Source organism: Pseudorca crassidens, chromosome 19 (assembly GCF_039906515.1).
Source record: "Pseudorca crassidens isolate mPseCra1 chromosome 19, mPseCra1.hap1, whole genome shotgun sequence".
NCBI lineage: Eukaryota > Metazoa > Chordata > Mammalia > Artiodactyla > Delphinidae > Pseudorca > Pseudorca crassidens.
Genome location: NC_090314.1, coordinates 25,389,320 through 25,413,021, shown reverse-complemented (window position 1 = coordinate 25,413,021; position 23,702 = coordinate 25,389,320). Strand labels below are relative to the sequence as shown.

The 23,702-nt window shown below is 66.1% G+C and overlaps 10 non-coding genes across 10 annotated transcripts; all 10 read right to left on the bottom strand.

Moving 5' to 3' along the window:
* Window positions 1-5,205: 5,205 nt before the first annotated feature.
* LOC137213338 (5S ribosomal RNA) lies at window positions 5,206-5,324 on the bottom strand. The gene has a single exon (XR_010937978.1). It is a non-coding gene; the product is annotated as a 5S ribosomal RNA (ribosomal RNA).
* Window positions 5,325-8,025: 2,701 nt separating this feature from the next.
* Window positions 8,026-8,144, bottom strand: LOC137213510 (5S ribosomal RNA). The gene has a single exon (XR_010938147.1). It is a non-coding gene; the product is annotated as a 5S ribosomal RNA (ribosomal RNA).
* Window positions 8,145-9,082: 938 nt separating this feature from the next.
* LOC137213509 (5S ribosomal RNA) lies at window positions 9,083-9,201 on the bottom strand. The gene has a single exon (XR_010938146.1). It is a non-coding gene; the product is annotated as a 5S ribosomal RNA (ribosomal RNA).
* A 2,701-nt stretch (window positions 9,202-11,902) lies between these two features.
* LOC137213508 (5S ribosomal RNA) lies at window positions 11,903-12,021 on the bottom strand. The gene has a single exon (XR_010938145.1). It is a non-coding gene; the product is annotated as a 5S ribosomal RNA (ribosomal RNA).
* Window positions 12,022-12,959: 938 nt separating this feature from the next.
* LOC137213507 (5S ribosomal RNA) lies at window positions 12,960-13,078 on the bottom strand. Its single transcript, XR_010938144.1, has one exon. It is a non-coding gene; the product is annotated as a 5S ribosomal RNA (ribosomal RNA).
* A 2,701-nt stretch (window positions 13,079-15,779) lies between these two features.
* On the bottom strand, window positions 15,780-15,898 carry LOC137213573 (5S ribosomal RNA). The gene has a single exon (XR_010938209.1). It is a non-coding gene; the product is annotated as a 5S ribosomal RNA (ribosomal RNA).
* Window positions 15,899-16,836: 938 nt separating this feature from the next.
* LOC137213506 (5S ribosomal RNA) lies at window positions 16,837-16,955 on the bottom strand. The gene has a single exon (XR_010938143.1). It is a non-coding gene; the product is annotated as a 5S ribosomal RNA (ribosomal RNA).
* Window positions 16,956-19,656: 2,701 nt separating this feature from the next.
* Window positions 19,657-19,775, bottom strand: LOC137213505 (5S ribosomal RNA). Its single transcript, XR_010938142.1, has one exon. It is a non-coding gene; the product is annotated as a 5S ribosomal RNA (ribosomal RNA).
* Window positions 19,776-20,713: 938 nt separating this feature from the next.
* Window positions 20,714-20,832, bottom strand: LOC137213503 (5S ribosomal RNA). Its single transcript, XR_010938141.1, has one exon. It is a non-coding gene; the product is annotated as a 5S ribosomal RNA (ribosomal RNA).
* Window positions 20,833-23,533: 2,701 nt separating this feature from the next.
* On the bottom strand, window positions 23,534-23,652 carry LOC137213502 (5S ribosomal RNA). Its single transcript, XR_010938140.1, has one exon. It is a non-coding gene; the product is annotated as a 5S ribosomal RNA (ribosomal RNA).
* Between the last annotated feature and the right edge of the window lie 50 nt (window positions 23,653-23,702).

Below are 23,702 nucleotides of genomic sequence, written 5' to 3'. Positions count from 1 at the left end.
ACACTTCTGAGGACTCCTAGGCTTCTCGGGTATGCATCATTTCCCCTCCAAGTTCACTGAGTACCTCCAGAGCCCTGTGGGCCGGCTGCGAAACTTCGACTCCCTTTTGTTGATCCCTCGGTGGCCCTCTGTGCGTGCCTAGAGACGGGCAACACACTGTACGTTCCTTGAGGAGAGCTCCATTTCCAGAGACCTCGAACGGCCTCAGGACAACATTGCTGCTGAGTCCCAAGTGCCCAGGAAGACTTTGTCATGGCCCTTGTGTGAGCTGCCATGTGATAACACTCTGTTTTGAATGCTCCGAGGCCCTCGTACCTGGAGTCACTCTGCTCGAGGAGAAAGTCAGCATCTTGCCATGCGGTGTCGCTGACGGCACACCCAGCAGAAACACATGCCTGGAAGTAAGGCCCTGATTTGCCGTGCAGAAGAGGAGACGTGCAGCAGTTTCCATGAGCCGGTGGCCTGTGCTCTGCGTACCTTTAACGGCAGCACAGTTTTCTGGACACCTAGGAGGCTAGCGTGGGCACCCTGTTGCCGGCAGGAACACTGAGTAGCCCCAGGCGCACCTGGGTCTGCTAAGCAACATCCAGTCCCGTAGCCCTTTAGAGCCCCTCTGTGCATGCCGAGCGTAGGGAAACGCACTGCACTCTCCTTTGAAGCGTCTTAGTTTCTTCAGCACTCGCGCACGTTCACGAACACCGTTCTGGCACGTCCCACATGGCGTAGAAGTCTTAGGCGTTGCCCTAGTCTGAGCAGCACTCAGAGGAACCCTCGGCTTCGCATTCCATCCGGGACCTCCTGCCTGAAATCAACGTGCCTCCTAGAGGAAGTCGGCTTGCGTTCTGACTGCAGTTTAAGTCCTGTTCTTCCTGTGGCACTGCAGGCTTTTGAATAGCCACAGGCCCAGAGGAGCAGCTACGGCGTTCCTTGGTTGAGGCAGTTCGCCTGATGCAGAACACTCGAATTCGAGAAGTTGATTCAGGGAAAGATACATAGCGTAACCTGTGTCTCTTTGGACTTGTTAGAAACCACAGTGGGGTTTGCTGAGTGTGCCCATGGAAACGGGGGCCTGCTGGAACTAGCCTTGCTTTCCCATTTTGAAGGCTGCATTCATGCTGCCTTGAAGCTGCCTGACATTCCCTGCTCTTGACAGGCCTGTAAACCCTGTAAGAATGCTTCTGGGGAGAAAATGAATTTGCTATCTACACTAGGTGCTTCTGCGCCTGCGGTGTGGTCACCCTGACAAGCTCTAGCGCTAAAAGGAAACTCAACGTGTGAACTTGCCTCCAGTTTAGGCCCTTAGTACCCATGTAGATACGGAGGCATGCAGCTCTTTCCATGAGTTCTTAGTCGCTTATATGCTTTACTATAAAGGAAGTACACTTCTGAGGACTCCTAGGCCTCTCGGGTATGCATCATTTCCCCTCCAAGTTCACTGAGTACCTCCAGAGCCCTGTGGGCCGGCTGCGAAACTTCGACTCCCTTTTGTTGATCCCTCGGCGGCCCTCTGTGCGTGCCTAGAGACGGGCAACACACTGTACGTTCCTTGAGGAGAGCTCCATTTCCAGAGACCTCGAACGGCCTCAGGACAACATTGCTGCTGAGTCCCAAGTGCCCAGGAAGACTTTGTCATGGCCCTTGTGTGAGCTGCCATGTGATAACACTCTGTTTTGAATGCTCCGAGGCCCTCGTACCTGGAGTCACTCTGCTCGAGGAGAAAGTCAGCATCTTGCCATGCGGTGTCGCTGACGGCACACCCAGCAGAAACACATGCCTGGAAGTAAGGCCCTGATTCGCCGTGCAGAATCGGAGGCGTGCAGCAGTTTCCATGAGCCGGTGGCCTGTGCTCTGCGTACCTTTAACGGCAGCACAGTTTTCTGGACACCTAGGAGGCTAGCGTGGGCACCCTGTTGCCGGCAGGAACACTGAGTAGCCCCAGGCGCACCTGGGTCTGCTAAGCAACATCCAGTCCCGCAGCCCTTTAGAGCCCCTCTGTGCATGCCGAGCGTAGGGAAACGCACTGCACTCTCCTTTGAAGCGTCTTAGTTTCTTCAGCACTCGCGCACGTTCACGAACACCGTTCTGGCACGTCCCACATGGCGTAGAAGTCTTAGGCGTTGCCCTAGTCTGAGCAGCACTCAGAGGAACCCTCGGCTTCGCATTCCATCCGGGACCTCCTGCCTGAAATCAACGTGCCTCCTAGAGGAAGTCGGCTTGCGTTCTGACTGCAGTTTAAGTCCTGTTCTTCCTGTGGCACTGCAGGCTTTTGAATAGCCACAGGCCCAGAGGAGCAGCTACGGCGTTCCTTGGTTGAGGCAGTTCGCTTGATGCAGAACACTCGAATTCGAGAAGTTGATTCAGGGAAAGATACATAGCGTAACCTGTGTCTCTTTGGACTTGTTAGAAACCACAGTGGGGTATGCTGAGTGTGCCCATGGAAACGGGGGCCTGCTGGAACTAGCCTTGCTTTCCCATTTTGAAGGCTGCATTCATGCTGCCTTGAAGCTGCCTGACATTGCTTACAATTGACAGGCCTGTAAACTCTGTAAGAATGCTTCTGGGGAGAAAATGAATTTGCTGTCTTAACCAGGTGCTTCGGTGACTGCGGTGTGGTCAGCCTGACAAGCTCTAGCACTAAAAGGAAACTCAACCTGTGAACTTGCCTCCAGTTTAAGCCCTTAGTAGCCATGTAGATACGGAGGCATACAGCTCTCTCAATGAGTTCTTAGTCGCTTATATGCTTTATTTTAAAGGAAGTACACTTCTGAGGACTCCTAGGCCTCTCGGGTATGCATCATTTCCCCTCCAAGTTCACTGAGTACCTCCAGACCCCTGTGTGCTGGCTGCGAAACTTCAAGTCCCATTTGTTGATCCCTTGGAGGTCCTCTGTGCGTGCCTAGAGATGGGCAACACACTGTACGTTCCTTGAGGAGAGCTCCATTTCCAGAGACCTCGAACGGCCTCAGGACAACATTGCTGCTGAGTCCGAAGTGCCCAGGACGACTTTGTCATGGCCCTTGTGTGAGCTGCCATGTGATACTACTCTGTTTTGAATGCTTCGAGGCCCTCGTACCTGGAGTCACTCTGCTCGAGGAGAAAGTCGGCATCTTACCATGTGGTGTGGCTGTCGGCACACACCGCAGGAACACATGCCTGGAAGTAAGGCCCTGATTTCCCTGCAGAAGCGGAGGCGTGCAGCAGTTTCCATGAGCCGGTGGCCTCTGCTCTGCGTACCTTTAACGGCAGCACAGTTTTCTGGACACCTAGGAGGCTAGCGTGGGCACCCTGTTGCTGGCAGGAACACTGAGTACCCCCAGCCGCACCTGGGTCTGCTAAGCAACATCCAGTCCCGTAGCCCTTTAGAGCCCCTCTGTGCATGCCGAGCGTAGGGAATCGCATGCACTCGCTTTTGGAGCATCTTAATTTCCTCACGACTCGCGCACGTTTACGAACACCGTTCTGGCACGTCCCACATGGCGTAGAAGTCTTACGCGTTGCCCTAGTCTGAGCTGCACTCAGAGTAACTCTCGGCTTTGCATTCCATCCAGAACTTCCTGCCTGAAGTCACCGTGCCTCCTAGAGGAAGTCGGCTTGCGTTCTGACTGCAGTTTAAGTCCTGTTCTTCCTGTGGCACTACAGGCTTTTGAATCGCCACAGGCCCAGAGGAGCAGCTAAAGTGTTCCTTGGTTGAGGCAGTTCGCTTGATGCAGAGCAGCCTACATCGAGAAGCTGATTCAGGGAAAGAAACACAGGGTAACCTGTGTCTCTTTGGACTTGTTAGAATCCACAATGGGGTATGCTGAGTGTGCCCATGGAAACGGGGGCCTGCTGGAATTAGACTTGCTTTCCCATTTTGAAGGCTGCATTCATCCTGCCTTGACGCTGCCTGACATTCCCTGCTCTTGACAGGCCTGTAAACCCTGTAAGAGTGCTTCTGGGGAGAAAATGAATTAGCTGTCTAAACCAGGTGCTTCTGCCCCTGCGGTGTGGTCACCCTGACAAGCTCTAGCGCTAAAAGGAAACTCAACGTGTGAACTTGCCTCCAGTTTAGGCCCTTTATACCCGTGTATATACGGAGGCATGCAGCTCTTTCCTTGAGTTCTTAGTCCCTGTTCTGCTTTACTTTAAAGGAAGTACCACTTTGAAGAATATTAGGTCTCTCAGGAGTGCATCATTTTGCGTCCAATGTCACTGAATACCTCCAGACCCCTCTGGGCCAGCTTAGCAACATCGAGGCCCATTGGTCTGTCCGGTGGAGGCCCTCTGAGTGTGCCGAGTGTCGGGAAAAACACTGCACGCTCCTTGACGAGAACTACATTTCCAGAGTCCTCGAACGGACACAGGACCCCATTTCTGGTGAGGTCGAAGTGCCCAGGAAGACTTGTCATGGCCCTTGGGTACTGCCATGAGAAAACATAGGGCTTTGGATTACCTCCCATCCGGGGGCAGCAGTGACCCAGCAAACCCTTCGGCGCTTGGCGCCCCGCCCAAGATCCCGCACGTCGCTCACAGGGACGTGGCCCCGGAGGCTTCAGGGCCCGGGGCCCGCGGTCCCTTGGGCGTCGGCCCTGCCCGCCCACGCGGCGCTAGGCGCAGCCCGGCCGCAGCCCGGGCCGGCCCTCCTGCCCGACAGCAGCCGGCCCGAAGCCACCGGGAGCCACCATTGAGTCGCCACGGCCCCTCAGCCCCGGCAAGGCCACCCTTGCCCCCACACCCCCCGCCGAGCTCAGGACCCCGCCCCTGGTGGCCGGCAGGCCCGGGGAAGCGGCCCCTGCCCTCGATCCCGCTCCCGCACCCGGCCGCGGTGACACGCCAGAGGGGCGGGGTGGTGGTGGGGCGGGGCTTTTGTCGGAGGGAGCTGTGGAGGGACACACCGGCACACAGGTGGCGGCGCCGGGGCTGCGCGCCGGTGGGGGCGGCCAGGTGCAGGTCGAGGGGCTCGCGGGCCGAAAGGACGGCAACTGGGCCCGCGGCGGAGTCTGGGTCCGGGCCAGCCACCCCGGGAGCGTCTGGGGTGCGGCTGCCTTCCAGGGCCGCCTTCTGGCCGCCTGGCCGGCCGGGCCGGCGGGGTGCGCCCCCGCCGGCGCGCGCCGTGGTGGGAGGGGCCTGAGGAGGTGGGGCCTGCAGCGGGGCCCGGCGGGGGCGGAGCCGGCGGCCCCCGCCGCGGGCGAGTAAAGGAGAAGGCGGGCGGAGCGGGAGGCAAAAAGCCTACAGCACCCGGTATTCCCAGGCGGTCTCCCATCCAAGTACTAACCAGGCCCAACCCTGCTTAGCTTCCGAGATCAGACGAGATCGGGCGCGTTCAGGGTGGTATGGCCGTAGACGGGGGCGGGGGGCCGCGGGCGGCCCCTTGAGGCCCAGTTTCGCTGGCGCTGGCGCCTTAACGCCAGCCTGGCGGCCAGCCCGCCCCGGCAGGGCCCCCTCGCCCGCCCAGGCAGGGGGAACGGAGGTCTCGGGTATCGGGCGGCGGCGGAGGGTTTGGCGACCACCTCCCAGCCCAGGGCGGCCGTGACCCAGCAAACCCTTCGGCGCTTGGCGCCCCGCCCAAGATCCCGCACGTCGCTCACAGGGACGTGGCCCCGGAGGCTTCAGGGCCCGGGAACCGCGGTCCCTTGGGCGTCGGCCCTGCCCGCCCACGCGGCGCTAGGCGCAGCCCGGCCGCAGCCCGGGCCGGCCCTCCTGCCCGACAGCAGCCGGCCCGAAGCCACCGGGAGCCACCATTGAGTCGCCACGGCCCCTCAGCCCCGGCAAGGCCACCCTTGCCCCCACACCCCCCCGCCGAGCTCAGGACCCCGCCCCTGGTGGCCGGCAGGCCCGGGGAAGCGGCCCCTGCCCTCGATCCCGCTCCCGCACCCGGCCGCGGTGACACGCCAGAGGGGCGGGGTGGTGGCGGGGCGGGCCTTTTGTCGGAGGGAGCTGTGGAGGGACACACCGGCACACAGGTGGTGGCGCCGGGGCTGGGTGCCGGTGGGGGCGGCCAGATGCAGGTCGAGGGGCTCGCGGGCCGAAAGGACGGCAACTGGGCCCATGGCGGAGTCTGGGTCTGGAGGGCTCTGAGCCTCCATCCGCTCTGGTGCCTCGGGTCTACCGGCCCGAAGCCTGGTAGCGCGACACCCCACCGGCCCACAGACGTAGCCTCCCCAGCTGTGCTCACAGCGAGTCCAACCGCAGCCTGCATCCCTCCACGGGACACTTGGATTACTCCCGCGATCCCCACGAGGTGCGGCACCCGGCGGCCGAATGGGCTGAGATCCTGCCCTTGCGGCGCCCTGTGGCCACCTCCGCCTCCCTCACGGTACTGGCCGAGGCCTCGGACCAGCGGGCCCCGGCTCCCAGCTCAGCGCTGCTCCTCCGCCCCTCTCACCTCCTGCCCGACATCCAGGCTACCGAGCACCCTCCACCCCCGCCCACCTTCATGCCACTCAGCCGGAACCCGGGAGGCAATGCCAACTACCAGGTGTATGACAGTCTGGTGCTGAAGCGGCAACCGCAGGAGGGCCAAGCGCGGGCCAACTCGCTGCTACCTTCCACCTCGGCCTCCAGGCCCTCTCTGCACGGGAGCCAGACTGGGAAAATGAACTTACCAGCAGCAAATGGGGGCAGGGGCAGGGGGCGGCAGGGCATGGAGAGAGGAATAAAGAGCGCCAGAGTCCAGGAAACATTGGTGGTCTGTGGCTTGGAAGCGCCACTCCTTCTGCCAGCCTGGGTCCCTGCGCTTGGCTTCCTGCAATAAGAAGCCAGTGTCCCCTTCTTGGCCTGAGGGTCCCTTTGGTTTAGTGGCCACAGTTGTGCCAGCAGGCCCCTCCTGGTCCTATACCATGCACTAAGTACATCTGCAGCTGCAGACTCCAAACCCCTGGTCTCTGGGCACCTCCTCTGTGTCTCAGCTGTCCCTGTCCACAGAGAGCCTCATACAAGAAGTTGCTTCCAAACTGGGAGGTTCCACATCTGGGCAGGTCCAGCTCCAGGCCCAGTGAAGGGCATGAAGAAGGCTGAGGCTCTGGACTCCAGCCAGGCCTTCAGCAGGCCTCTGAGGCCAAGGTCTTCCTAGTCTCAAGAGGGGCCAAGAGACGCAATGTGTCATTTGAACAAGTGAGTCAGCGGGCGGTGAGCGAATGAATGACCGCTCGAGGGGATGTATGCCGGCCACCGGGCCCTGTTTGACTGTCCAGGCTCAGCTTACCTGACCCTGGTTACCAGGGAATGCCACTCTGGGCCCTCCTTTTCATCCCCCTCCCTCACTGTGACCTCACCACCTGCCCCATTATGACCCAGTCTGGCTCCCAGTTAAAACTGGAGGGCAGAGGGCCCAGGCAGTCCTGGGACCAACGGCCATGGGTGAGCGAAACTACTACCGAGCCGAGCCGTTCACTGGCCCCATCCCCAGGAAATGCCAGGAGCAAGGATACTCAATTCTTCTGATCCCGGTCAGCTTCATCTTGCTCAACGTGGGGATCAACATGGTGACTATGGTCAGGGCAGGATCTGTGCAGCGCGGCTGGGGGAGCCCTGGGGTCTTGAAGGGGCTGAGGTGGGAGGGCTGCTGGGGTGTGACCGGACAAGGGTTGGATTTCAGGGCTCACCCTGCTCCCGGCCTCCCCCCTCCCCTTCTTCCCTCAACTCTGGAGGCATCTGAAGAGATTCTTGCGGGCACTTTTCAATCGTATTTTCCACAAAGGTGAGTGGGCGCCGGCGTGGGTTCAGGGGATGTGGGCCTGTCCCCTTTCTTCTATCCCTGCCTTGATTCTCAGCCCCTCAGGAACCCAGGCCCTGACCCATCTCGCCTTTCCCCACAGACAAGCAAGCCAGCTGTGTAGGCACCCATCGCATGTGCATGCGCTGCTCCGTGGATCCCAAGAACCTGTGCTCAAGAGTTTCTTCCCACTTCTGCCATCGCCCAAGCTTCCTGCTCGGGCAGGTAAACCACCTTGACTACTGCCTGCAGCGGGGCTCGGCGGGGGCGGAGCCGGCGGCCCCCCCGCCGCGGGCGAGTAAAGGAGAAGGCGGGCGGAGCGGGAGGCAAAAAGCCTACAGCACCCGGTATTCCCAGGCGGTCTCCCATCCAAGTACTAACCAGGCCCGACCCTGCTTAGCTTCCGAGATCAGACGAGATCGGGCGCGTTCAGGGTGGTATGGCCGTAGACGGGGGCGGGGGCCGACGGCTGCCTCTTGAGGCCCAGTTTCGCTGGCGCTGGCGCCTTAACGCCAGCCTGGCGGCCGGCCCGCCCCGGCAGGGCCCCCTCGCCCGCCCAGGCAGGGGGAACGGAGGTCTCGGGTATCGGGCGGTGGCGGAGGGTTTGGCGACCACCTCCCAGCCCAGGGCGGCCGTGACCCAGCAAACCCTTCGGCGCTTGGCGCCCCGCCCAAGATCCCGCACGTCGCTCACAGGGACGTGGCCCCGGAGGCTTCAGGGCCCGGGGCCCGCGGTCCCTTGGGCATCGGCCCTGCCCGCCCACGCGGCGCTAGGCGCAGCCCGGCCGCAGCCCGGGCCGGCCCTCCTGCCCGACAGCAGCCGGCCCGAAGCCACCGGGAGCCACCATTGAGTCGCCACGGCCCCTCAGCCCCGGCAAGGCCACCCTTGCCCCCACACCCCCACGCCGAGCTCAGGACCCCGCCCCTGGTGGCCGGCAGGCCCGGGGAAGCGGCCCCTGCCCTCGATCCCGCTCCCGCACCCGGCCGCGGTGACACGCCAGAGGGGCGGGGTGGTGGCGGGGCGGGCCTTTTGTCGGAGGGAGCTGTGGAGGGACACACCCGCACACAGGTGGCGGCGCCGGGGCTGGGCGCCGGTGGCGGCGGCCAGGTGCAGGTCGAGGGGCTCGCGGGCCGAAAGGACGGCCAGTGGGCCCGCGGCGGAGTCTGGGTCCGGGCCAGCCACCCCGGGAGCGTCTGGGGTGCGGCTGCCTTCCAGGGCCGCCTTCTGGCCGCCTGGCCGGCCGGGCCGGCGGGGTGCGCCCCCGCCGGCGCGCGCCGTGGTGGGAGGGGCCTGAGGAGGTGGGGCCTGCACCGGGGCCCGGCGGGGGCGGAGCCGGCGGCCCCCGCCGCGGGCGAGTAAAGGAGAAGGCGGGCGGAGCGGGAGGCAAAAAGCCTACAGCACCCGGTATTCCCAGGCGGTCTCCCATCCAAGTACTAACCAGGCCCGACCCTGCTTAGCTTCCGAGATCAGACGAGATCGGGCGCGTTCAGGGTGGTATGGCCGTAGACGGGGGCGGGGGGCCGCGGGCGGCCCCTTGAGGCCCAGTTTCGCTGGCGCTGGCGCCTTAACGCCAGCCTGGCGGCCAGCCCGCCCCGGCAGGGCCCCCTCGCCCGCCCAGGCAGGGGGAACGGAGGTCTCGGGTATCGGGCGGCGGCGGAGGGTTTGGCGACCACCTCCCAGCCCAGGGCGGCCGTGACCCAGCAAACCCTTCGGCGCTTGGCGCCCCGCCCAAGATCCCGCACGTCGCTCACAGGGACGTGGCCCCGGAGGCTTCAGGGCCCGGGAACCGCGGTCCCTTGGGCGTCGGCCCTGCCCGCCCACGCGGCGCTAGGCGCAGCCCGGCCGCAGCCCGGGCCGGCCCTCCTGCCCGACAGCAGCCGGCCCGAAGCCACCGGGAGCCACCATTGAGTCGCCACGGCCCCTCAGCCCCGGCAAGGCCACCCTTGCCCCCACACCCCCCCGCCGAGCTCAGGACCCCGCCCCTGGTGGCCGGCAGGCCCGGGGAAGCGGCCCCTGCCCTCGATCCCGCTCCCGCACCCGGCCGCGGTGACACGCCAGAGGGGCGGGGTGGTGGCGGGGCGGGCCTTTTGTCGGAGGGAGCTGTGGAGGGACACACCGGCACACAGGTGGTGGCGCCGGGGCTGGGTGCCGGTGGGGGCGGCCAGATGCAGGTCGAGGGGCTCGCGGGCCGAAAGGACGGCAACTGGGCCCATGGCGGAGTCTGGGTCTGGAGGGCTCTGAGCCTCCATCCGCTCTGGTGCCTCGGGTCTACCGGCCCGAAGCCTGGTAGCGCGACACCCCACCGGCCCACAGACGTAGCCTCCCCAGCTGTGCTCACAGCGAGTCCAACCGCAGCCTGCATCCCTCCACGGGACACTTGGATTACTCCCGCGATCCCCACGAGGTGCGGCACCCGGCGGCCGAATGGGCTGAGATCCTGCCCTTGCGGCGCCCTGTGGCCACCTCCGCCTCCCTCACGGTACTGGCCGAGGCCTCGGACCAGCGGGCCCCGGCTCCCAGCTCAGCGCTGCTCCTCCGCCCCTCTCACCTCCTGCCCGACATCCAGGCTACCGAGCACCCTCCACCCCCGCCCACCTTCATGCCACTCAGCCGGAACCCGGGAGGCAATGCCAACTACCAGGTGTATGACAGTCTGGTGCTGAAGCGGCAACCGCAGGAGGGCCAAGCGCGGGCCAACTCGCTGCTACCTTCCACCTCGGCCTCCAGGCCCTCTCTGCACGGGAGCCAGACTGGGAAAATGAACTTACCAGCAGCAAATGGGGGCAGGGGCAGGGGGCGGCAGGGCATGGAGAGAGGAATAAAGAGCGCCAGAGTCCAGGAAACATTGGTGGTCTGTGGCTTGGAAGCGCCACTCCTTCTGCCAGCCTGGGTCCCTGCGCTTGGCTTCCTGCAATAAGAAGCCAGTGTCCCCTTCTTGGCCTGAGGGTCCCTTTGGTTTAGTGGCCACAGTTGTGCCAGCAGGCCCCTCCTGGTCCTATACCATGCACTAAGTACATCTGCAGCTGCAGACTCCAAACCCCTGGTCTCTGGGCACCTCCTCTGTGTCTCAGCTGTCCCTGTCCACAGAGAGCCTCATACAAGAAGTTGCTTCCAAACTGGGAGGTTCCACATCTGGGCAGGTCCAGCTCCAGGCCCAGTGAAGGGCATGAAGAAGGCTGAGGCTCTGGACTCCAGCCAGGCCTTCAGCAGGCCTCTGAGGCCAAGGTCTTCCTAGTCTCAAGAGGGGCCAAGAGACGCAATGTGTCATTTGAACAAGTGAGTCAGCGGGCGGTGAGCGAATGAATGACCGCTCGAGGGGATGTATGCCGGCCACCGGGCCCTGTTTGACTGTCCAGGCTCAGCTTACCTGACCCTGGTTACCAGGGAATGCCACTCTGGGCCCTCCTTTTCATCCCCCTCCCTCACTGTGACCTCACCACCTGCCCCATTATGACCCAGTCTGGCTCCCAGTTAAAACTGGAGGGCAGAGGGCCCAGGCAGTCCTGGGACCAACGGCCATGGGTGAGCGAAACTACTACCGAGCCGAGCCGTTCACTGGCCCCATCCCCAGGAAATGCCAGGAGCAAGGATACTCAATTCTTCTGATCCCGGTCAGCTTCATCTTGCTCAACGTGGGGATCAACATGGTGACTATGGTCAGGGCAGGATCTGTGCAGCGCGGCTGGGGGAGCCCTGGGGTCTTGAAGGGGCTGAGGTGGGAGGGCTGCTGGGGTGTGACCGGACAAGGGTTGGATTTCAGGGCTCACCCTGCTCCCGGCCTCCCCCCTCCCCTTCTTCCCTCAACTCTGGAGGCATCTGAAGAGATTCTTGCGGGCACTTTTCAATCGTATTTTCCACAAAGGTGAGTGGGCGCCGGCGTGGGTTCAGGGGATGTGGGCCTGTCCCCTTTCTTCTATCCCTGCCTTGATTCTCAGCCCCTCAGGAACCCAGGCCCTGACCCATCTCGCCTTTCCCCACAGACAAGCAAGCCAGCTGTGTAGGCACCCATCGCATGTGCATGCGCTGCTCCGTGGATCCCAAGAACCTGTGCTCAAGAGTTTCTTCCCACTTCTGCCATCGCCCAAGCTTCCTGCTCGGGCAGGTAAACCACCTTGACTACTGCCTGCAGCGGGGCTCGGCGGGGGCGGAGCCGGCGGCCCCCCCGCCGCGGGCGAGTAAAGGAGAAGGCGGGCGGAGCGGGAGGCAAAAAGCCTACAGCACCCGGTATTCCCAGGCGGTCTCCCATCCAAGTACTAACCAGGCCCGACCCTGCTTAGCTTCCGAGATCAGACGAGATCGGGCGCGTTCAGGGTGGTATGGCCGTAGACGGGGGCGGGGGCCGACGGCTGCCTCTTGAGGCCCAGTTTCGCTGGCGCTGGCGCCTTAACGCCAGCCTGGCGGCCGGCCCGCCCCGGCAGGGCCCCCTCGCCCGCCCAGGCAGGGGGAACGGAGGTCTCGGGTATCGGGCGGCGGCGGAGGGTTTGGCGACCACCTCCCAGCCCAGGGCGGCCGTGACCCAGCAAACCCTTCGGCGCTTGGCGCCCCGCCCAAGATCCCGCACGTCGCTCACAGGGACGTGGCCCCGGAGGCTTCAGGGCCCGGGGCCCGCGGTCCCTTGGGCATCGGCCCTGCCCGCCCACGCGGCGCTAGGCGCAGCCCGGCCGCAGCCCGGGCCGGCCCTCCTGCCCGACAGCAGCCGGCCCGAAGCCACCGGGAGCCACCATTGAGTCGCCACGGCCCCTCAGCCCCGGCAAGGCCACCCTTGCCCCCACACCCCCACGCCGAGCTCAGGACCCCGCCCCTGGTGGCCGGCAGGCCCGGGGAAGCGGCCCCTGCCCTCGATCCCGCTCCCGCACCCGGCCGCGGTGACACGCCAGAGGGGCGGGGTGGTGGCGGGGCGGGCCTTTTGTCGGAGGGAGCTGTGGAGGGACACACCCGCACACAGGTGGCGGCGCCGGGGCTGGGCGCCGGTGGCGGCGGCCAGGTGCAGGTCGAGGGGCTCGCGGGCCGAAAGGACGGCCAGTGGGCCCGCGGCGGAGTCTGGGTCCGGGCCAGCCACCCCGGGAGCGTCTGGGGTGCGGCTGCCTTCCAGGGCCGCCTTCTGGCCGCCTGGCCGGCCGGGCCGGCGGGGTGCGCCCCCGCCGGCGCGCGCCGTGGTGGGAGGGGCCTGAGGAGGTGGGGCCTGCACCGGGGCCCGGCGGGGGCGGAGCCGGCGGCCCCCGCCGCGGGCGAGTAAAGGAGAAGGCGGGCGGAGCGGGAGGCAAAAAGCCTACAGCACCCGGTATTCCCAGGCGGTCTCCCATCCAAGTACTAACCAGGCCCGACCCTGCTTAGCTTCCGAGATCAGACGAGATCGGGCGCGTTCAGGGTGGTATGGCCGTAGACGGGGGCGGGGGGCCGCGGGCGGCCCCTTGAGGCCCAGTTTCGCTGGCGCTGGCGCCTTAACGCCAGCCTGGCGGCCAGCCCGCCCCGGCAGGGCCCCCTCGCCCGCCCAGGCAGGGGGAACGGAGGTCTCGGGTATCGGGCGGCGGCGGAGGGTTTGGCGACCACCTCCCAGCCCAGGGCGGCCGTGACCCAGCAAACCCTTCGGCGCTTGGCGCCCCGCCCAAGATCCCGCACGTCGCTCACAGGGACGTGGCCCCGGAGGCTTCAGGGCCCGGGAACCGCGGTCCCTTGGGCGTCGGCCCTGCCCGCCCACGCGGCGCTAGGCGCAGCCCGGCCGCAGCCCGGGCCGGCCCTCCTGCCCGACAGCAGCCGGCCCGAAGCCACCGGGAGCCACCATTGAGTCGCCACGGCCCCTCAGCCCCGGCAAGGCCACCCTTGCCCCCACACCCCCCCGCCGAGCTCAGGACCCCGCCCCTGGTGGCCGGCAGGCCCGGGGAAGCGGCCCCTGCCCTCGATCCCGCTCCCGCACCCGGCCGCGGTGACACGCCAGAGGGGCGGGGTGGTGGCGGGGCGGGCCTTTTGTCGGAGGGAGCTGTGGAGGGACACACCGGCACACAGGTGGTGGCGCCGGGGCTGGGTGCCGGTGGGGGCGGCCAGATGCAGGTCGAGGGGCTCGCGGGCCGAAAGGACGGCAACTGGGCCCATGGCGGAGTCTGGGTCTGGAGGGCTCTGAGCCTCCATCCGCTCTGGTGCCTCGGGTCTACCGGCCCGAAGCCTGGTAGCGCGACACCCCACCGGCCCACAGACGTAGCCTCCCCAGCTGTGCTCACAGCGAGTCCAACCGCAGCCTGCATCCCTCCACGGGACACTTGGATTACTCCCGCGATCCCCACGAGGTGCGGCACCCGGCGGCCGAATGGGCTGAGATCCTGCCCTTGCGGCGCCCTGTGGCCACCTCCGCCTCCCTCACGGTACTGGCCGAGGCCTCGGACCAGCGGGCCCCGGCTCCCAGCTCAGCGCTGCTCCTCCGCCCCTCTCACCTCCTGCCCGACATCCAGGCTACCGAGCACCCTCCACCCCCGCCCACCTTCATGCCACTCAGCCGGAACCCGGGAGGCAATGCCAACTACCAGGTGTATGACAGTCTGGTGCTGAAGCGGCAACCGCAGGAGGGCCAAGCGCGGGCCAACTCGCTGCTACCTTCCACCTCGGCCTCCAGGCCCTCTCTGCACGGGAGCCAGACTGGGAAAATGAACTTACCAGCAGCAAATGGGGGCAGGGGCAGGGGGCGGCAGGGCATGGAGAGAGGAATAAAGAGCGCCAGAGTCCAGGAAACATTGGTGGTCTGTGGCTTGGAAGCGCCACTCCTTCTGCCAGCCTGGGTCCCTGCGCTTGGCTTCCTGCAATAAGAAGCCAGTGTCCCCTTCTTGGCCTGAGGGTCCCTTTGGTTTAGTGGCCACAGTTGTGCCAGCAGGCCCCTCCTGGTCCTATACCATGCACTAAGTACATCTGCAGCTGCAGACTCCAAACCCCTGGTCTCTGGGCACCTCCTCTGTGTCTCAGCTGTCCCTGTCCACAGAGAGCCTCATACAAGAAGTTGCTTCCAAACTGGGAGGTTCCACATCTGGGCAGGTCCAGCTCCAGGCCCAGTGAAGGGCATGAAGAAGGCTGAGGCTCTGGACTCCAGCCAGGCCTTCAGCAGGCCTCTGAGGCCAAGGTCTTCCTAGTCTCAAGAGGGGCCAAGAGACGCAATGTGTCATTTGAACAAGTGAGTCAGCGGGCGGTGAGCGAATGAATGACCGCTCGAGGGGATGTATGCCGGCCACCGGGCCCTGTTTGACTGTCCAGGCTCAGCTTACCTGACCCTGGTTACCAGGGAATGCCACTCTGGGCCCTCCTTTTCATCCCCCTCCCTCACTGTGACCTCACCACCTGCCCCATTATGACCCAGTCTGGCTCCCAGTTAAAACTGGAGGGCAGAGGGCCCAGGCAGTCCTGGGACCAACGGCCATGGGTGAGCGAAACTACTACCGAGCCGAGCCGTTCACTGGCCCCATCCCCAGGAAATGCCAGGAGCAAGGATACTCAATTCTTCTGATCCCGGTCAGCTTCATCTTGCTCAACGTGGGGATCAACATGGTGACTATGGTCAGGGCAGGATCTGTGCAGCGCGGCTGGGGGAGCCCTGGGGTCTTGAAGGGGCTGAGGTGGGAGGGCTGCTGGGGTGTGACCGGACAAGGGTTGGATTTCAGGGCTCACCCTGCTCCCGGCCTCCCCCCTCCCCTTCTTCCCTCAACTCTGGAGGCATCTGAAGAGATTCTTGCGGGCACTTTTCAATCGTATTTTCCACAAAGGTGAGTGGGCGCCGGCGTGGGTTCAGGGGATGTGGGCCTGTCCCCTTTCTTCTATCCCTGCCTTGATTCTCAGCCCCTCAGGAACCCAGGCCCTGACCCATCTCGCCTTTCCCCACAGACAAGCAAGCCAGCTGTGTAGGCACCCATCGCATGTGCATGCGCTGCTCCGTGGATCCCAAGAACCTGTGCTCAAGAGTTTCTTCCCACTTCTGCCATCGCCCAAGCTTCCTGCTCGGGCAGGTAAACCACCTTGACTACTGCCTGCAGCGGGGCTCGGCGGGGGCGGAGCCGGCGGCCCCCCCGCCGCGGGCGAGTAAAGGAGAAGGCGGGCGGAGCGGGAGGCAAAAACCCTACAGCACCCGGTATTCCCAGGCGGTCTCCCATCCAAGTACTAACCAGGCCCGACCCTGCTTAGCTTCCGAGATCAGACGAGATCGGGCGCGTTCAGGGTGGTATGGCCGTAGACGGGGGCGGGGGCCGACGGCTGCCTCTTGAGGCCCAGTTTCGCTGGCGCTGGCGCCTTAACGCCAGCCTGGCGGCCGGCCCGCCCCGGCAGGGCCCCCTCGCCCGCCCAGGCAGGGGGAACGGAGGTCTCGGGTATCGGGCGGTGGCGGAGGGTTTGGCGACCACCTCCCAGCCCAGGGCGGCCGTGACCCAGCAAACCCTTCGGCGCTTGGCGCCCCGCCCAAGATCCCGCACGTCGCTCACAGGGACGTGGCCCCGGAGGCTTCAGGGCCCGGGGCCCGCGGTCCCTTGGGCATCGGCCCTGCCCGCCCACGCGGCGCTAGGCGCAGCCCGGCCGCAGCCCGGGCCGGCCCTCCTGCCCGACAGCAGCCGGCCCGAAGCCACCGGGAGCCACCATTGAGTCGCCACGGCCCCTCAGCCCCGGCAAGGCCACCCTTGCCCCCACACCCCCACGCCGAGCTCAGGACCCCGCCCCTGGTGGCCGGCAGGCCCGGGGAAGCGGCCCCTGCCCTCGATCCCGCTCCCGCACCCGGCCGCGGTGACACGCCAGAGGGGCGGGGTGGTGGCGGGGCGGGCCTTTTGTCGGAGGGAGCTGTGGAGGGACACACCCGCACACAGGTGGCGGCGCCGGGGCTGGGCGCCGGTGGCGGCGGCCAGGTGCAGGTCGAGGGGCTCGCGGGCCGAAAGGACGGCCAGTGGGCCCGCGGCGGAGTCTGGGTCCGGGCCAGCCACCCCGGGAGCGTCTGGGGTGCGGCTGCCTTCCAGGGCCGCCTTCTGGCCGCCTGGCCGGCCGGGCCGGCGGGGTGCGCCCCCGCCGGCGCGCGCCGTGGTGGGAGGGGCCTGAGGAGGTGGGGCCTGCACCGGGGCCCGGCGGGGGCGGAGCCGGCGGCCCCCGCCGCGGGCGAGTAAAGGAGAAGGCGGGCGGAGCGGGAGGCAAAAAGCCTACAGCACCCGGTATTCCCAGGCGGTCTCCCATCCAAGTACTAACCAGGCCCGACCCTGCTTAGCTTCCGAGATCAGACGAGATCGGGCGCGTTCAGGGTGGTATGGCCGTAGACGGGGGCGGGGGGCCGCGGGCGGCCCCTTGAGGCCCAGTTTCGCTGGCGCTGGCGCCTTAACGCCAGCCTGGCGGCCAGCCCGCCCCGGCAGGGCCCCCTCGCCCGCCCAGGCAGGGGGAACGGAGGTCTCGGGTATCGGGCGGCGGCGGAGGGTTTGGCGACCACCTCCCAGCCCAGGGCGGCCGTGACCCAGCAAACCCTTCGGCGCTTGGCGCCCCGCCCAAGATCCCGCACGTCGCTCACAGGGACGTGGCCCCGGAGGCTTCAGGGCCCGGGAACCGCGGTCCCTTGGGCGTCGGCCCTGCCCGCCCACGCGGCGCTAGGCGCAGCCCGGCCGCAGCCCGGGCCGGCCCTCCTGCCCGACAGCAGCCGGCCCGAAGCCACCGGGAGCCACCATTGAGTCGCCACGGCCCCTCAGCCCCGGCAAGGCCACCCTTGCCCCCACACCCCCCCGCCGAGCTCAGGACCCCGCCCCTGGTGGCCGGCAGGCCCGGGGAAGCGGCCCCTGCCCTCGATCCCGCTCCCGCACCCGGCCGCGGTGACACGCCAGAGGGGCGGGGTGGTGGCGGGGCGGGCCTTTTGTCGGAGGGAGCTGTGGAGGGACACACCGGCACACAGGTGGTGGCGCCGGGGCTGGGTGCCGGTGGGGGCGGCCAGATGCAGGTCGAGGGGCTCGCGGGCCGAAAGGACGGCAACTGGGCCCATGGCGGAGTCTGGGTCTGGAGGGCTCTGAGCCTCCATCCGCTCTGGTGCCTCGGGTCTACCGGCCCGAAGCCTGGTAGCGCGACACCCCACCGGCCCACAGACGTAGCCTCCCCAGCTGTGCTCACAGCGAGTCCAACCGCAGCCTGCATCCCTCCACGGGACACTTGGATTACTCCCGCGATCCCCACGAGGTGCGGCACCCGGCGGCCGAATGGGCTGAGATCCTGCCCTTGCGGCGCCCTGTGGCCACCTCCGCCTCCCTCACGGTACTGGCCGAGGCCTCGGACCAGCGGGCCCCGGCTCCCAGCTCAGCGCTGCTCCTCCGCCCCTCTCACCTCCTGCCCGACATCCAGGCTACCGAGCACCCTCCACCCCCGCCCACCTTCATGCCACTCAGCCGGAACCCGGGAGGCAATGCCAACTACCAGGTGTATGACAGTCTGGTGCTGAAGCGGCAACCGCAGGAGGGCCAAGCGCGGGCCAACTCGCTGCTACCTTCCACCTCGGCCTCCAGGCCCTCTCTGCACGGGAGCCAGACTGGGAAAATGAACTTACCAGCAGCAAATGGGGGCAGGGGCAGGGGGCGGCAGGGCATGGAGAGAGGAATAAAGAGCGCCAGAGTCCAGGAAACATTGGTGGTCTGTGGCTTGGAAGCGCCACTCCTTCTGCCAGCCTGGGTCCCTGCGCTTGGCTTCCTGCAATAAGAAGCCAGTGTCCCCTTCTTGGCCTGAGGGTCCCTTTGGTTTAGTGGCCACAGTTGTGCCAGCAGGCCCCTCCTGGTCCTATACCATGCACTAAGTACATCTGCAGCTGCAGACTCCAAACCCCTGGTCTCTGGGCACCTCCTCTGTGTCTCAGCTGTCCCTGTCCACAGAGAGCCTCATACAAGAAGTTGCTTCCAAACTGGGAGGTTCCACATCTGGGCAGGTCCAGCTCCAGGCCCAGTGAAGGGCATGAAGAAGGCTGAGGCTCTGGACTCCAGCCAGGCCTTCAGCAGGCCTCTGAGGCCAAGGTCTTCCTAGTCTCAAGAGGGGCCAAGAGACGCAATGTGTCATTTGAACAAGTGAGTCAGCGGGCGGTGAGCGAATGAATGACCGCTCGAGGGGATGTATGCCGGCCACCGGGCCCTGTTTGACTGTCCAGGCTCAGCTTACCTGACCCTGGTTACCAGGGAATGCCACTCTGGGCCCTCCTTTTCATCCCCCTCCCTCACTGTGACCTCACCACCTGCCCCATTATGACCCAGTCTGGCTCCCAGTTAAAACTGGAGGGCAGAGGGCCCAGGCAGTCCTGGGACCAACGGCCATGGGTGAGCGAAACTACTACCGAGCCGAGCCGTTCACTGGCCCCATCCCCAGGAAATGCCAGGAGCAAGGATACTCAATTCTTCTGATCCCGGTCAGCTTCATCTTGCTCAACGTGGGGATCAACATGGTGACTATGGTCAGGGCAGGATCTGTGCAGCGCGGCTGGGGGAGCCCTGGGGTCTTGAAGGGGCTGAGGTGGGAGGGCTGCTGGGGTGTGACCGGACAAGGGTTGGATTTCAGGGCTCACCCTGCTCCCGGCCTCCCCCCTCCCCTTCTTCCCTCAACTCTGGAGGCATCTGAAGAGATTCTTGCGGGCACTTTTCAATCGTATTTTCCACAAAGGTGAGTGGGCGCCGGCGTGGGTTCAGGGGATGTGGGCCTGTCCCCTTTCTTCTATCCCTGCCTTGATTCTCAGCCCCTCAGGAACCCAGGCCCTGACCCATCTCGCCTTTCCCCACAGACAAGCAAGCCAGCTGTGTAGGCACCCATCGCATGTGCATGCGCTGCTCCGTGGATCCCAAGAACCTGTGCTCAAGAGTTTCTTCCCACTTCTGCCATCGCCCAAGCTTCCTGCTCGGGCAGGTAAACCACCTTGACTACTGCCTGCAGCGGGGCTCGGCGGGGGCGGAGCCGGCGGCCCCCCCGCCGCGGGCGAGTAAAGGAGAAGGCGGGCGGAGCGGGAGGCAAAAAGCCTACAGCACCCGGTATTCCCAGGCGGTCTCCCATCCAAGTACTAACCAGGCCCGACCCTGCTTAGCTTCCGAGATCAGACGAGATCGGGCGCGTTCAGGGTGGTATGGCCGTAGACGGGGGCGGGGGCCGACGGCTGCCTCTTGAGGCCCAGTTTCGCTGGCGCTGGCGCCTTAACGCCAGCCTGGCGGCCGGCCCGCCCCGGCAGGGCCCCCTCGCCCGCCCAGGCAGGGGGAACGGAGGTCTCGGGTATCGGGCGGCGGCGGAGGGTTTGGCGACCACCTCCCAGCCCAGGGCGGCCGTGACCCAGCAAACCCTTCGGCGCTTGGCGCCCCGCCCAAGATCCCGCACGTCGCTCACAGGGACGTGGCCCCGGAGGCTTCAGGGCCCGGGGCCCGCGGTCCCTTGGGCATCGGCCCTGCCCGCCCACGCGGCGCTAGGCGCAGCCCGGCCGCAGCCCGGGCCGGCCCTCCTGCCCGACAGCAGCCGGCCCGAAGCCACCGGGAGCCACCATTGAGTCGCCACGGCCCCTCAGCCCCGGCAAGGCCACCCTTGCCCCCACACCCCCACGCCGAGCTCAGGACCCCGCCCCTGGTGGCCGGCAGGCCCGGGGAAGCGGCCCCTGCCCTCGATCCCGCTCCCGCACCCGGCCGCGGTGACACGCCAGAGGGGCGGGGTGGTGGCGGGGCGGGCCTTTTGTCGGAGGGAGCTGTGGAGGGACACACCCGCACACAGGTGGCGGCGCCGGGGCTGGGCGCCGGTGGCGGCGGCCAGGTGCAGGTCGAGGGGCTCGCGGGCCGAAAGGACGGCCAGTGGGCCCGCGGCGGAGTCTGGGTCCGGGCCAGCCACCCCGGGAGCGTCTGGGGTGCGGCTGCCTTCCAGGGCCGCCTTCTGGCCGCCTGGCCGGCCGGGCCGGCGGGGTGCGCCCCCGCCGGCGCGCGCCGTGGTGGGAGGGGCCTGAGGAGGTGGGGCCTGCACCGGGGCCCGGCGGGGGCGGAGCCGGCGGCCCCCGCCGCGGGCGAGTAAAGGAGAAGGCGGGCGGAGCGGGAGGCAAAAAGCCTACAGCACCCGGTATTCCCAGGCGGTCTCCCATCCAAGTACTAACCAGGCCCGACCCTGCTTAGCTTCCGAGATCAGACGAGATCGGGCGCGTTCAGGGTGGTATGGCCGTAGACGGGGGCGGGGGGCCGCGGGCGGCCCCTTGAGGCCCAGTTTCGCTGGCGCTGGCGCCTTAACGCCAGCCTGGCGGCCAGCCCGCCCCGGCAGGGCCCCCTCGCCCGCCCAGGCAGGGGGAACGGAGGTCTCGGGTATCGGGCGGCGGCGGAGGGTTTGGCGACCACCTCCCAGCCCAGGGCGGCCGTGACCCAGCAAACCCTTCGGCGCTTGGCGCCCCGCCCAAGATCCCGCACGTCGCTCACAGGGACGTGGCCCCGGAGGCTTCAGGGCCCGGGAACCGCGGTCCCTTGGGCGTCGGCCCTGCCCGCCCACGCGGCGCTAGGCGCAGCCCGGCCGCAGCCCGGGCCGGCCCTCCTGCCCGACAGCAGCCGGCCCGAAGCCACCGGGAGCCACCATTGAGTCGCCACGGCCCCTCAGCCCCGGCAAGGCCACCCTTGCCCCCACACCCCCCCGCCGAGCTCAGGACCCCGCCCCTGGTGGCCGGCAGGCCCGGGGAAGCGGCCCCTGCCCTCGATCCCGCTCCCGCACCCGGCCGCGGTGACACGCCAGAGGGGCGGGGTGGTGGCGGGGCGGGCCTTTTGTCGGAGGGAGCTGTGGAGGGACACACCGGCACACAGGTGGTGGCGCCGGGGCTGGGTGCCGGTGGGGGCGGCCAGATGCAGGTCGAGGGGCTCGCGGGCCGAAAGGACGGCAACTGGGCCCATGGCGGAGTCTGGGTCTGGAGGGCTCTGAGCCTCCATCCGCTCTGGTGCCTCGGGTCTACCGGCCCGAAGCCTGGTAGCGCGACACCCCACCGGCCCACAGACGTAGCCTCCCCAGCTGTGCTCACAGCGAGTCCAACCGCAGCCTGCATCCCTCCACGGGACACTTGGATTACTCCCGCGATCCCCACGAGGTGCGGCACCCGGCGGCCGAATGGGCTGAGATCCTGCCCTTGCGGCGCCCTGTGGCCACCTCCGCCTCCCTCACGGTACTGGCCGAGGCCTCGGACCAGCGGGCCCCGGCTCCCAGCTCAGCGCTGCTCCTCCGCCCCTCTCACCTCCTGCCCGACATCCAGGCTACCGAGCACCCTCCACCCCCGCCCACCTTCATGCCACTCAGCCGGAACCCGGGAGGCAATGCCAACTACCAGGTGTATGACAGTCTGGTGCTGAAGCGGCAACCGCAGGAGGGCCAAGCGCGGGCCAACTCGCTGCTACCTTCCACCTCGGCCTCCAGGCCCTCTCTGCACGGGAGCCAGACTGGGAAAATGAACTTACCAGCAGCAAATGGGGGCAGGGGCAGGGGGCGGCAGGGCATGGAGAGAGGAATAAAGAGCGCCAGAGTCCAGGAAACATTGGTGGTCTGTGGCTTGGAAGCGCCACTCCTTCTGCCAGCCTGGGTCCCTGCGCTTGGCTTCCTGCAATAAGAAGCCAGTGTCCCCTTCTTGGCCTGAGGGTCCCTTTGGTTTAGTGGCCACAGTTGTGCCAGCAGGCCCCTCCTGGTCCTATACCATGCACTAAGTACATCTGCAGCTGCAGACTCCAAACCCCTGGTCTCTGGGCACCTCCTCTGTGTCTCAGCTGTCCCTGTCCACAGAGAGCCTCATACAAGAAGTTGCTTCCAAACTGGGAGGTTCCACATCTGGGCAGGTCCAGCTCCAGGCCCAGTGAAGGGCATGAAGAAGGCTGAGGCTCTGGACTCCAGCCAGGCCTTCAGCAGGCCTCTGAGGCCAAGGTCTTCCTAGTCTCAAGAGGGGCCAAGAGACGCAATGTGTCATTTGAACAAGTGAGTCAGCGGGCGGTGAGCGAATGAATGACCGCTCGAGGGGATGTATGCCGGCCACCGGGCCCTGTTTGACTGTCCAGGCTCAGCTTACCTGACCCTGGTTACCAGGGAATGCCACTCTGGGCCCTCCTTTTCATCCCCCTCCCTCACTGTGACCTCACCACCTGCCCCATTATGACCCAGTCTGGCTCCCAGTTAAAACTGGAGGGCAGAGGGCCCAGGCAGTCCTGGGACCAACGGCCATGGGTGAGCGAAACTACTACCGAGCCGAGCCGTTCACTGGCCCCATCCCCAGGAAATGCCAGGAGCAAGGATACTCAATTCTTCTGATCCCGGTCAGCTTCATCTTGCTCAACGTGGGGATCAACATGGTGACTATGGTCAGGGCAGGATCTGTGCAGCGCGGCTGGGGGAGCCCTGGGGTCTTGAAGGGGCTGAGGTGGGAGGGCTGCTGGGGTGTGACCGGACAAGGGTTGGATTTCAGGGCTCACCCTGCTCCCGGCCTCCCCCCTCCCCTTCTTCCCTCAACTCTGGAGGCATCTGAAGAGATTCTTGCGGGCACTTTTCAATCGTATTTTCCACAAAGGTGAGTGGGCGCCGGCGTGGGTTCAGGGGATGTGGGCCTGTCCCCTTTCTTCTATCCCTGCCTTGATTCTCAGCCCCTCAGGAACCCAGGCCCTGACCCATCTCGCCTTTCCCCACAGACAAGCAAGCCAGCTGTGTAGGCACCCATCGCATGTGCATGCGCTGCTCCGTGGATCCCAAGAACCTGTGCTCAAGAGTTTCTTCCCACTTCTGCCATCGCCCAAGCTTCCTGCTCGGGCAGGTAAACCACCTTGACTACTGCCTGCAGCGGGGCTCGGCGGGGGCGGAGCCGGCGGCCCCCCCGCCGCGGGCGAGTAAAGGAGAAGGCGGGCGGAGCGGGAGGCAAAAAGCCTACAGCACCCGGTATTCCCAGGCGGTCTCCCATCCAAGTACTAACCAGGCCCGACCCTGCTTAGCTTCCGAGATCAGACGAGATCGGGCGCGTTCAGGGTGGTATGGCCGTAGACGGGGGCGGGGGCCGACGGCTGCCTCTTGAGGCCCAGTTTCGCTGGCGCTG